We start from the raw sequence: 13,821 nt of genomic DNA, 5'->3' as shown, positions 1-13,821 counted from the left end.
CAGAAGAATTCAGTACAATACCAAAAATAATAGCAGAATAAAGACTCAAAATCTGGAACACATTTTAAATGTTACTCTAATTCAATTAAAACAGTTACTAGAATAACGTCTTTTGCATCAACATGCATTTTTTTTGGATAATATGAAGTATAAACCTCTGATGCCTGGAATTATTGACTCTGTATTCCTGAATGATTTATTAGCAAATCAAAATTTTTATGAAGGACAGAGAAAATTATGAGCAAAATCAGGGAAGGACTGTGAAATATGAGACAGTGACATTTAAGCATTTCTCCTTACCAAGGTAAATAAAAGTGACTTACCCCTGCTGCTGTTTGACAATTGTTATACACTAATCTGGTGTGGCAGTACCAGTGTTGCACAATGTATTGCTATATTCTGAAATAAGTTCAAAACTAGTATAGCTATGAATTTTGTGTGTATTTGTAAGAAATATCACTGATTTTTATCTCTGCATACACCCAATAATGCCAAGATACACATGGGTATCAGTGAAAAATATAGCTAACAAGTCAATGTATTTTAAAAGTAATGCATAAAATACATCACATAACACTCAGACACTTCAATCTTCAAAGAGACTGGTGGCCCCCAACTCCCTAGACTGTATACATTGATACAGAGGGCTCCCTTAATCATCCTTGACAGTGTGAGGGCCCCACAAAAGCTGTTGCTGGTTGGGAAAAAATAAGAAAAAAGATATTAATTTTCTGATTACGCTCTTTAACCTGAACAGAGTTGTGATTTTATACTGTTAGGATAAAGCTGATAATGGCCTCTGCTCAAATCTGCACTCATTCTAAAACCAGCCCTGCTCAGATGTGTGTGTACATAAAGCTGTTGTAGGTTATGGGGGGGGGGGGTTGTGATTATTTCTTTAAATTTCATTACAGTCAAACCATAGAGGTGTGCACATGAGGTCATTACAGCTTATCTTTGGGCTGAGGACATTGTGGTCATTGTTACTTTTACTTTTCTCACAGACCTCAGAGGTGTACAAAGAAGGTTACTATAGCTTGTAGAGAGGCAGTTTAATGTTTAGGATCAACAAAGTAAAATACATTACTGCAATCATTATTTTTTCAATATCACATCAGGCACGTATACATGTAGCTTTTATTGATGGTTAGGGTTGAGGAGTGAGGAGGCATGCTATGCATATGTAAGTCTGCATTCACTTGATACATATGACTGTGGCAATTGTAACCTCTGCTTTCATCCCAGTCTAACACCAGAGGGATGCATAGGCAGTGTTCATCTTTTTTGGGGGGAGCTAGGGAGGCAGGCCATATTCACAGAATGGACCTCTGTATCCAGACAACAAGTGGCTTGTTAGTTTGCTGTGAGCTACTATTTTGTCAAGTAATCAATGAAAAGGAACGTGTCCAAGGTAAAACTAATAATCCTAATAACGGACACAAACCGGAAACACTGGCACTTCAAAAACAGTCCATCACAGTATGGAATTGCTGAAAAGAACTTCTTTCCTCTAGTTACATCCAAAATCGCCACAAACCACAGGTAAAAACAAAAACTGGTTAGAACTCCAAACACGCTGTTGCAGAAATCAGTCCAAATGTTACCACAGCTTTAACGTTTATTCACTCCGTTTTCGTTACACAACTTCATCAGAAGCATACAAGGTCCTCCCCACAATACCTTATATACCTGAACCAATTACCAAATTAATTGGTTTCCTAGTTAAAAAGACATACAGTCTTAGAGCTTTGAAAGTTGTTATAAAAACTTGTTAAAATTCTTTGTGTTTAATATGTTAGTAAAAATATATACCAACACTCTAACACCATTAAATACACATAGTTCACATAAATATATTTAGAAGTGCAATATAAACAGTTTAAAAAAATTGTTTTAAAACCAAAACCTTCTCAAATTACCAGTGAAAAGCAGTAAGAGATTGTTTTTCCTAGGTCTTATTTTGTTAGAGTTTGGCTGCTCTTAGTTTAAGTACAGGTCCCAGGGATATCATACCATTCAAACCAGGGGACTTGGTCGCTTCAAGGGTGATTTGCCAGTAAAGCTCCCTGTATTCAACCCTGGTCTCCCACATACCACCCCAGGGGTCAACATCAACCACTTCTAAAACAAAAAACTGGAACTTTGCCTTAATACATTGTTTGGAATGTTTAAAAAGGGCGTTACTTTCTTTACTGGTTCTGATCTCATATAGGTGTTCAGATATTCTTTTTTAAGGGGTCTCTCACTTTTCCCTATATAAAATGAGTTACATGCTGTGCATACAGCTAAGTAAATAATCCCCTTGGTGTTACAATTTGCAAATACATTCATATATAACCTTCTGTTTCTAGCTTGTAAAAAGTAACTGCCACCTACAGCGATATAGGAACAGTATTTACAATTTCCACATTTGAATAAACCTTTTTTCTTGGATGAGTTATTTGAGCTAGGACCCTTGTGACCTCTTTCTATTAGGTTTTTAATAGTATTTCCCCTCTTGTATACAAATTTCAAGGGGTCAGTAAATATACATTCTAGGTCAGAAATTTTGGAAAAGTTTTCCCATTCATTGTGTATAATATTTCTAACTTTTGATGTTTGTCCATCATAGGTCATTACTAACCCATTGTTGTAGGTCGACGTTGTCCTATGCTCACTAACCATGCCCATATAATTGTTGTTGTTACCTAAAATGGGTGCAAATCTAGAGTCCCTCCCTGTTAGAACTTCCTGAAGTAGGTCATTAAAAAGTTGGTTTGGGTACCCCCTTTCCAAAAATTGAGTTCTTAACCATTCACATTCCTGTTGGAAATGTTCATTTTCTGAGGACATCCTGCTAATTCTAACCAACTGACCCTTTAATACTCCTTTCTTCTGGAAGTAAGGGTGCGAGCTGGTATAATGCAGGTAAGAGTTGGAAAAGGTTTCTTTCCTAAATACTCTTGATACAAACTTGTTCCCATTTTTTGCAATGGAAATATCCAAATAATTAAGGCGGTTCTTATCAAAATTATATGTGAACCTAAAAAATTCCATTGTATTGTCCAGATAGTTGACCATTTCAACAAATGTGTTCACGTCTCCCTTCCACAGAAAACACAGATCGTCCAGAAACCTCCCATAAAATAACCATTGTTCTTTGTATATAGAATTGAACAAAAATTTGTTCTCCCAGTAGGCCATAATTATATTTGCGTAGGTGGGAGCACAGGGTGCCCCCATTGCTACGCCCTTTACCTGTTTGAAGTATTCCCCTGAGAAATAGATGAAATTGTTTTTTAGTATAACTTCCATAAGGGTTAAAACTGTTCTAAATTTGTTGTTATTTAATTCTTTGGATTCAACCAACATTTCCTCAAACCATTCCATCCCTGTCTCATGGGGAATACTGGTGAATAAGTCCACCACATCCATTGTTCCAAAAGACAAACTGTCACTACACAAGGAATGATCCAACTTTCTTAGCAAATCCCAAGAATCTTTTAAAATGTTATTGTTGTTCGTGACCAATTTCTTGATTTTCATATCTACGTATTTGGCCAATGGTGCAGTAACAGAATTGTCAGCTGCCACTATGGCTCTAAGGGGTGGATCTCTAATATCTTTGTGTGTCTTTGGTATGCCAAAAATAACTGGTATTTTTGGCTTGTCTACATACAGGTATCTGAAGGTTGCTTGGTCTATCAGACCCTCCAACAGTAAGTCATTAAGGACTAAGTGAATCTTTCCATAGGCGATGTTAATTTCGTTAATAGAAGTCCTTAGGTATTTCTCAGTGTTATTCAAAATTTCCATCATCTTTCCCTCATAGGTAATCTGGTCCATGAGGACGACACCCCCTCCCTTGTCCGGTTTCATCACCCGCAATTCTCTATTGTTACATAAATCATCCAATAGTATTTTTTCTTCATGGGTTAAATTGTTTTTAACAAACCCATGGGTGAGAGAAGTTCTTATCTTATGTTCTATAAGATTCTCAAAATTTCTTAATTGGGGGTGCAAGGGGGGGTCGTAGGTGCTCTTTCTCCTAAGACTATTAGTATAGTTAGTCTTGTAATTGTCATGAAACATTATTTCCAAATTCTTTTTCCTAAGGAACATCTTAACATCAATTAACAATTTAAACATGTTGGTTTTCCTTGATGGAATGAAACCAAACCCTTTCGAAAATACATTAAAGGTGGTTTCAGAAACTGGATAACTAGAATAATTGAAAATGGTGAAATTTTTGTAGGTCCACTTGAAACCAGAGTTAACTATCCCTTCCACTAATTCCACTTGGTTGTGTTTCTCCCCTGGGGTCTCCTCTGGTAACCTTGGTAGTTTTTTGAATAGGGTTCAGTATTGTTTTTGGACCTAAGCCTTTCTGACCTTCTAAGTGGTGGAAACTCTCTGTCATAATTCTCGTTGTCATAAAAAACTTCCTCACTATTGTCTGGAGCTTCTTGGAAGTTCCCATAGTTCCTGTTACCCTTGGGTTTAGGATAGTGTGTCTTAGTCCTGTATTCATTCAGGTCCCTCTCAATTTTGTTCCATTTCCTGTTTTGTACCTCAATACATTTGGTTTCAATGTTGTTGAGCAGTTTAAAATACTTTGCTTTTTCTTCATTAATACTAAATGCCAGGTCATTAACAATGCCTGTATTTAACTGTTCAATCTTACTTTGTAATTTCACAATTTCTTTCTCATTATTTTTTATAATAGCCTTCATAATGTCTCTACCACATTTCTCAAATGCCATTATTAAATCACTGTGAAAGTCACTGCCCTCCAAAACATTGTTGGGATATTTAAATATTCTAAGACCTTTGGGGATAATATTTACAGATAAACAGTGTCTTAAATATGAGTTGTCCATCTCTAACATCTTGTATTTGTAAAAGAAAAAATCAAAGTCTTCTAACATGGTTTTGTAAGTCCCATAGTAAATGTTTCTCGTTGCTTTTTTGTTAAAATCAAATTTTGCATTAAATACTTCTGCAAACAGTCTTTTTGAAGTACCTGTGGTTGTGTTACTTCCCCCAGGTGTTGGTACATCCGTTGGTGAAGAAGGACTCCCTCGTTCATCGCCCGTCATATTTTCTGGTCCATTCGGACTAAATATCCTTGGTAATCCATCGAAACTGGAATTTGTAGCACCTTTCGGTTCCCTGGATCTTGTTCCACCTCCGTTGGTACTGGGGCCCTTCACATTCTGCTTCTCCATTTCCTGGTTAACTGGGGGAGTAAAGGACGACAAAAGTGTTGTCATGGATTGGCTCAGTGGTGTCAGCAGACCAACCAACTGTGTTAGCTGACCCACTAGTTTCCGTAGTTCACCAGTATCTGTACTGCATTGTCCATGGTCCGGACAAGTAGTGCCGGTGGTTTCCATCCTGTTACAAGCAAGTAATCAATGAAAAAGGAACGTGTCCAAGGTAAAACTAATAATCCTAATAACGGACACAAACCGGAAACACTGGCACTTCAAAAACAGTCCATCACAGTATGGAATTGCTGAAAAGAACTTCTTTCCTCTAGTTACATCCAAAATCGCCACAAACCACAGGTAAAAACAAAAACTGGTTAGAACTCCAAACACGCTGTTGCAGAAATCAGTCCAAATGTTACCACAGCTTTAACGTTTATTCACTCTGTTTTCGTTACACAACTTTATCAGAAGCATACAAGGTCCTCCCCACAATACCTTATATACCTGAACCAATTACCAAATTAATTGGTTTCCTAGTTAAAAAGACATACAGTCTTAGAGCTTTGAAAGTTGTTATAAAAAACTTGTTAAAATTCTTTGTGTTTAATATGTTAGTAAAAATATATACCAACACTCTAACACCATTAAATACACATAGTTCACATAAATATATTTAGAAGTGCAATATAAACAGTTTAAAAAAATTGTTTTAAAACCAAAACCTTCTCAAATTACCAGTGAAAAGCAGTAAGAGATTGTTTTTCCTAGGTCTTATTTTGTTAGAGTTTGGCTGCTCTTAGTTTAAGTACAGGTCCCAGGGATATCATACCATTCAAACCAGGGGACTTGGTCGCTTCAAGGGTGATTTGCCAGTAAAGCTCCCTGTATTCAACCCTGGTCTCCCACATACCACCCCTGGGGTCAACATCAACCACTTCTAAAACAAAAAACTGGAACTTTGCCTTAATACATTGTTTGGAATGTTTAAAAAGGGCGTTACTTTCTTTACTGGTTCTGATCTCATATAGGTGTTCGTATATTCTTTTTTTAAGGGGTCTCTCACTTTTCCCTATATAAAATGAGTTACATGCTGTGCATACAGCTAAGTAAATAATCCCCTTGGTGTTACAATTTGCAAATACATTCATATATAACCTTCTGTTTCTAGCTTGTAAAAAGTAACTGTCACCTACAGCGATATAGGAACAGTATTTACAATTTCCACATTTGAATAAACCTTTTTTCTTGGATGAGTTATTTGAGCTAGGACCCTTGTGACCTCTTTCTATTAGGATTTTAATAGTATTTCCCCTCTTGTATACAAATTTCAAGGGGTCAGTAAATATACATTCTAGGTCAGAAATTTTGGAAAAGTTTTCCCATTCATTGTGTATAATATTTCTAACTTTTGATGTTTGTCCATCATAGGTCATTACTAACCCATTGTTGTAGGTTGACGTTGTCCTATGCTCACTAACCATGCCCATATAATTGTTGTTGTTACCTAAAATGGGTGCAAATCTAGAGTCCCTCCCTGTTAGAACTTCCTGAAGTAGGTCATTAAAAAGTTGGTTTGGGTACCCCCTTTCCAAAAATTGAGTTCTTAACCATTCACATTCCTGTTGGAAATGTTCATTTTCTGAGGACATCCTGCTAATTCTAACCAACTGACCCTTTAATACTCCTTTCTTCTGGAAGTAAGGGTGCGAGCTGGTATAATGCAGGTAAGAGTTGGAAAAGGTTTCTTTCCTAAATACTCTTGATACAAACTTGTTCCCATTTTTTGCAATGGAAATATCCAAATAATTAAGGTGGTTCTTATCAAAATTATATGTGAACCTAAAAAATTCCGTTGTATTGTCCAGATAGTTGACCATTTCAACAAATGTATTCACGTCTCCCTTCCACAGAAAACACAGATCGTCCAGAAACCTCCCATAAAATAACCATTGTTCTTTGTTCATTTTGCAAAAAATGGGAACAAGTTTGTATCAAGAGTATTTAGGAAAGAAACCTTTCCTAAATACTCTTGATACAAACTTGTTCCCATTTTTTGCAAAATGAACAAAGAACAATGGTTCTGGAGACGTGAACACATTTGTTGAAATGGTCAACTATCTGGACAATACAACGGAATTTTTTAGGTTCACATATAATTTTGATAAGAACCACCTTAATTATTTGGATATTTCCATTGCAAAAAATGGGAACAAGTTTGTATCAAGAGTATTTAGGAAAGAAACCTTTTCCAACTCTTACCTGCATTATACCAGCTCGCACCCTTACTTCCAGAAGAAAGGAGTATTAAAGGGTCAGTTGGTTAGAATTAGCAGGATGTCCTCAGAAAATGAACATTTCCAACAGGAATGTGAATGGTTAAGAACTCAATTTTTGGAAAGGGGGTACCCAAACCAACTTTTTAATGACCTACTTCAGGAAGTTCTAACAGGGAGGGACTCTAGATTTGCACCCATTTTAGGTAACAACAACAATTATATGGGCATGGTTAGTGAGCATAGGACAACGTCAACCTACAACAATGGGTTAGTAATGACCTATGATGGACAAACATCAAAAGTTAGAAATATTATACACAATGAATGGGAAAACTTTTCCAAAATTTCTGACCTAGAATGTATATTTACTGACCCCTTGAAATTTGTATACAAGAGGGGAAATACTATTAAAATCCTAATAGAAAGAGGTCACAAGGGTCCTAGCTCAAATAACTCATCCAAGAAAAAAGGTTTATTCAAATGTGGAAATTGTAAATACTGTTCCTATATCGCTGTAGGTGACAGTTACTTTTTACAAGCTAGAAACAGAAGGTTATATATGAATGTATTTGCAAATTGTAACACCAAGGGGATTATTTACTTAGCTGTATGCACAGCATGTAACTCATTTTATATAGGGAAAAGTGAGAGACCCTTAAAAAAGAATATACTAACACCTATATGAGATCAGAACCAGTAGAGAAGGTAACGCCCTTTTTAAACATTCCAAACAATGTATTAAGGCAAAGTTCCAGTTTTTTGTTTCAGAAGTGGTTGATGTTGACCCCAGGGGTGGTATGTGGGAGACCAGGGTTGAATACAGGAGCTTTACTGGCAAATCACCCTTGAAGCGACCAAGTCCCCTGGTTTGAATGGTATGATATCCCTGGGACCTGTACTTAAACTAAGAGCAGCCAAACTCTAACAAAATAAGACCTAGGAAAACAATCTCTTACTGCTTTTCACTGGTAATTTGAGAAGGTTTTGGTTTTAAAACAATTTTTTTAAACTGTTTATATTGCACTTCTAAATATATTTATGTGAACTATGTGTATTTAATGGTGTTAGAGTGTTGGTATATATTTTTACTAACATATTAAACACAAAGAATTTTAACAAGTTTTTTATAACAACTTTCAAAGCTCTAAGACTGTATGTCTTTTTAACTAGGAAACCAATTAATTTGGTAATTGGTTCAGGTATATAAGGTATTGTGGGGAGGACCTTGTATGCTTCTGATGAAGTTGTGTAACGAAAACGTAGTGAATAAACGTTAAAGCTGTGGTAACATTTGGACTGATTTCTGCAACAGCGTGTTTGGAGTTCTAACCAGTTTTTGTTTTTTCCTGTGGTTTGTGGCGATTTTGGATGTAACTAGAGGAAAGAAGTTCTTTTCAGCAATTCCATACTGTGATGGACTGTTTTGAAGTGCCAGTGTTTCCGTTTGTGTCCGTATTAGGATTATTAGTTTTACCTTGGACACGCTCCTTTTCATTGATTACTTGTTTGTAACAGGATGGAAACCACCGCACTACTTGTCCGACCATGGACAACGCAGTACAGATACTGGTGAACTACGGAAACTAGTGGGTCAGCTAACACAGTTGGTTGGTCTGCTGACACCACTGAGCCAATCCATGACGACGCTTTGTCGCCCTTACTCCCCAGTTAACCAGGAAATGGAGAAGCGGAATGTGAAGGGCCCCAGTACCAACGGAGGTGGAACAAGATCCAGGGAACCGAAAGGTGCTACAAATTCCAGTTTCGATGGATTACCGAGGATATTTAGTCCGAATGGACCGGAAAATATGACGGGCGACGAACGAGGGAGTCCTTCTTCACCAACGGATGTACCAACACCTGGGGGAAGTAACACAACCACAGGTACTTCAAAAAGACTGTTTGCAGAAGTATTTAATGCAAAATTTGATTTTAACAAAAAAAACAAAGAGAAACATTTACTATGGGACTTACAAAACCATATTAGAAGACTTTGATTTTTTCTTTTACAAATACAAGATGTTAGAGATGGACAACTCATATTTAAGACACTGTTTATCTGTAAATATTATCCCCAAAGGTCTTAGAATATTTAAATATCCCAACAATGTTTTGGAGGGCAGTGACTTTCACAGTGATTTAATAATGGCATTTGAGAAATGTGGTAGAGACATTATGAAGGCTATTATAAAAAATAATGAGAAAGAAATTGTGAAATTACAAAGTAAGATTGAACAGTTAAATACAGGCATTGTTAATGACCTGGCATTTAGTATTAATGAAGAAAAGCAAAGTATTTTAAACTGCTCAACAACATTGAAACCAAATGTATTGAGGTACAAAACAGGAAATGGAACAAAATTGAGAGGGACCTGAATGAATACAGGACTAAGACACACTATCCTAAACCCAAGGGTAACAGGAACTATGGGAACTTCCAAGAAGCTCCAGACAATAGTGAGGAAGTTTTTATGACAACGAGAATTATGACAGAGAGTTTCCACCACTTAGAAGGTCAGAAAGGCTTAGGTCCAAAACAATACTGAACCCTATTCAAAACTACCAAGGTTACCAGAGGAGACCCCAGGGGAGAAACACAACCAAGTGGAATTAGTGGAAGGGATAGTTAACTCTGGTTTCAAGTGGACCTACAAAAATTTCACCATTTTCAATTATTCTAGTTATCCAGTTTCTGAAACCACCTTTAATGTATTTTCGAAAGGGTTTGGTTTCATTCCATCAAGGAAAACCAACATGTTTAAATTGTTAATTGATGTTAAGATGTTCCTTAGGAAAAAGAATTTGGAAATAATGTTTCATGACAATTACAAGACTAACTATACTAATAGTCTTAGGAGAAAGAGCACCTACGACCCCCCCTTGCACCCCCAATTAAGAAATTTTGAGAATCTTATAGAACATAAGATAAGAACTTCTCTCACCCATGGGTTTGTTAAAAACAATTTAACCCAAGAAGAAAAAATACTATTATGTAACAATAGAGAATTGCGGGTGATGAAACCGGACAAGGGAGGGGGTGTCGTCCTCATGGACCAGATTACCTATGAGGGAAAGATGATGGAAATTTTGAATAACACTGAGAAATACCTAAGGACTTCTATTAACGAAATTAACATCGCCTATGGAAAGATTCACTTAGTCCTTAATGACTTACTGTTGGAGGGTCTGATAGACCAAGCAACCTTCAGATACCTGTATGTAGACAAGCCAAAAATACCAGTTATTTTTGGCATACCAAAGACACACAAAGATATTAGAGATCCACCCCTTAGAGCCATAGTGGCAGCTGACAATTCTGTTACTGCACCATTGGGCAAATACGATATGAAAATCAAGAAATTGGTCACGAACAACAATAACATTTTAAAAGATTCTTGGGATTTGCTAAGAAAGTTGGATCATTCCTTGTGTAGTGACAGTTTGTCTTTTGGAACAATGGATGTGGTGGACTTATTCACCAGTATTCCCCATGAGACAGGGATGGAATGGTTTGAGGAAATGCTGGTTGAATCCAAAGAATTAAATAACAACGAATTTAGAACAGTTTTAACCCTTATGGAAGTTATACTAAAAAACAATTTCATCTATTTCAGGGAATACTTCAAACAGGTAAAGGGCGAGCAATGGGGCACCCTGTGCCACCCACGCAAATATAATTATGGCCTACTGGGAGAACAAATTTTTGTTCAATTCTATATACAAAGAACAATGGTTATTTTATGGGAGGTTTCTGGACGATCTGTGTTTTCTGTGGAAGGGAGACGTGAACACATTTGTTGAAATGGTCAACTATCTGGACAATACAACGGAATTTTTTAGGTTCACATATAATTTTGATAAGAACCGCCTTAATTATTTGGATATTTCCATTGCAAAAAATGGGAACAAGTTTGTATCAAGAGTATTTAGGAAAGAAACCTTTTCCAACTCTTACCTGCATTATACCAGCTCGCACCCTTACTTCCAGAAGAAAGGAGTATTAAAGGGTCAGTTGGTTAGAATTAGCAGGATGTCCTCAGAAAATTAACATTTCCAACAGGAATGTGAATGGTTAAGAACTCAATTTTTGGAAAGGGGGTACCCAAACCAACTTTTAATGACCTACTTCAGGAAGTTCTAACAGGGAGGGACTCTAGATTTGCACCCATTTTAGGTAACAACAACAATTATATGGGCATGGTTAGTGAGCATAGGACAACGTCGACCTACAACAATGGGTTAGTAATGACCTATGATGGACAAACATCAAAAGTTAGAAATATTATACACAATGAATGGGAAAACTTTTCCAAAATTTCTGACCTAGAATGTATATTTACTGACCCCTTGAAATTTGTATACAAGAGGGGAAATACTATTAAAAACCTAATAGAAAGAGGTCACAAGGGTCCTAGCTCAAATAACTCATCCAAGAAAAAAGGTTTATTCAAATGTGGAAATTGTAAATACTGTTCCTATATCGCTGTAGGTGACAGTTACTTTTTACAAGCTAGAAACAGAAGGTTATATATGAATGTATTTGCAAATTGTAACACCAAGGGGATTATTTACTTAGCTGTATGCACAGCATGTAACTCATTTTATATAGGGAAAAGTGAGAGACCCATTAAAAAAAGAATATACGAACACCTATATGAGATCAGAACCAGTAAAGAAAGTAACGCCCTTTTTAAACATTCCAAACAATGTATTAAGGCAAAGTTCCAGTTTTTTGTTTTAGAAGTGGTTGATGTTGACCCCAGGGGTGGTATGTGGGAGACCAGGGTTGAATACAGGGAGCTTTACTGGCAAATCACCCTTGAAGCGACCAAGTCCCCTGGTTTGAATGGTATGATATCCCTGGGACCTGTACTTAAACTAAGAGCAGCCAAACTCTAACAAAATAAGACCTAGGAAAAACAATCTCTTACTGCTTTTCACTGGTAATTTGAGAAGGTTTTGGTTTTAAAACAATTTTTTTAAACTGTTTATATTGCACTTCTAAATATATTTATGTGAACTATGTGTATTTAATGGTGTTAGAGTGTTGGTATATATTTTTACTAACATATTAAACACAAAGAATTTTAACAAGTTTTTTATAACAACTTTCAAAGCTCTAAGACTGTATGGGCCAGATTCAGGAAGGCTTACACGGAGTTCAAGAGTAGTGTAAGCCTCCGTGTAAGCCTCCTGATTCAGCAACAGCCCAAATCTCCGTGTAAGAGACAGCTAACACGTCTCTTACACGGAGTGGGCGTGGAAATGCTCAATACCTCATTTGCAGCTCCAAGATATGCAAATGAGGTATGTGAGCGATCCACGAAGCCCAAACCAGTCCGTAACGGATTTGTTGCAGAAATGTACTCAGCTGACAACTGAGTACATTTCTGCAAAATTAAAACGGAGCTATGTCAGCTCCAAATAAAGGGTGCATTTGTTACATTAAGCATGCCAATGGCCAAATATGTGGCCATTGGCATGAAAGTGTTGAAAAAAGTTATATAACTTTTTTTTTCACGGATTTATGTGTTTAACTGTAGCGCACACCCGCAAACGGGTGCGCTACCTAAAACTGAAAACCGGCTTATAAGCCCACAATTGTGGGATTTATGTATTACATGAAATGTCAATGGAGGGACTTGCAGAGCAAAACAATATGGCCTCCGCTTAGTGGTTGTCAAGGAGGGAAGCTCGTAAGATATGTAACTAAGCATTACTAGGCAATCCTATGTAAATGAGGCTTACAATACTGAATCACACTGCCACATAAGTAATGAGCACTTTCTGAGTCGTGGTAAGAGTTAGAGAAGGGGAGGAACAGAGTAAGAGGTAGGTGACATCATGGGGAAGGATACAAAGAAATGTACCAGATTGGAGGGCAATGTAAGGTAAGAGATGACAGACAGACATCAGGGAGGGAGGTGTGTCCCAACAGAACACTGGGAATGTCAAGAAATTGAGGGCATACGCCATCCCTACACTCTAAGTTTCTTGAAATACGTGCATGCGCTGCGGTAAGGCAGGTTCTACTTGTGGGAGCGTGTTGCAAACTGTTTACAACGGTTTGCGCTGGCGCACGTGTGTAAGGCAGTGTGCGCTGCTTTAGCATGAATCAGCCTAGCTAACACCGTGTAAGGATGTGTGCGCTGTAACACCGTGTAGGGATGTGTACACGCTTAAGTTACTGTGAGCGTGTAAGCCGGGTGCACATTGCTCCCCTCAGGAAACACAGAGGAAATAGGAAACAACCAAAATACAGGGAAACTGCCAGAAGATACTACTAAAGTTAATTGGTGGAAACAATTAGAAGCAGGCAATTACACAGGCAGACTAGAAGCCCAACCCAGCAC

The 13,821-nt window shown here is 37.2% G+C and overlaps 1 long non-coding RNA gene across 3 annotated transcripts in view; it reads right to left on the bottom strand.

The window, feature by feature from the left end:
- Window positions 1–13,821, bottom strand: part of LOC122802574 — a 293,850-nt gene that overhangs the window by 126,977 nt on the left and 153,052 nt on the right. The window lies entirely within an intron of this gene.

This window comes from Protopterus annectens, chromosome 5.part0 (genome assembly GCF_019279795.1).
Source record: "Protopterus annectens isolate FY-2018-M chromosome 5.part0, PAN1.0, whole genome shotgun sequence".
Classification (NCBI taxonomy): Eukaryota; Metazoa; Chordata; order Ceratodontiformes; family Protopteridae; genus Protopterus; species Protopterus annectens.
Note: the sequence above shows the minus strand (reverse complement) of the source record. Positions and strands in the feature narration are given on the sequence as shown.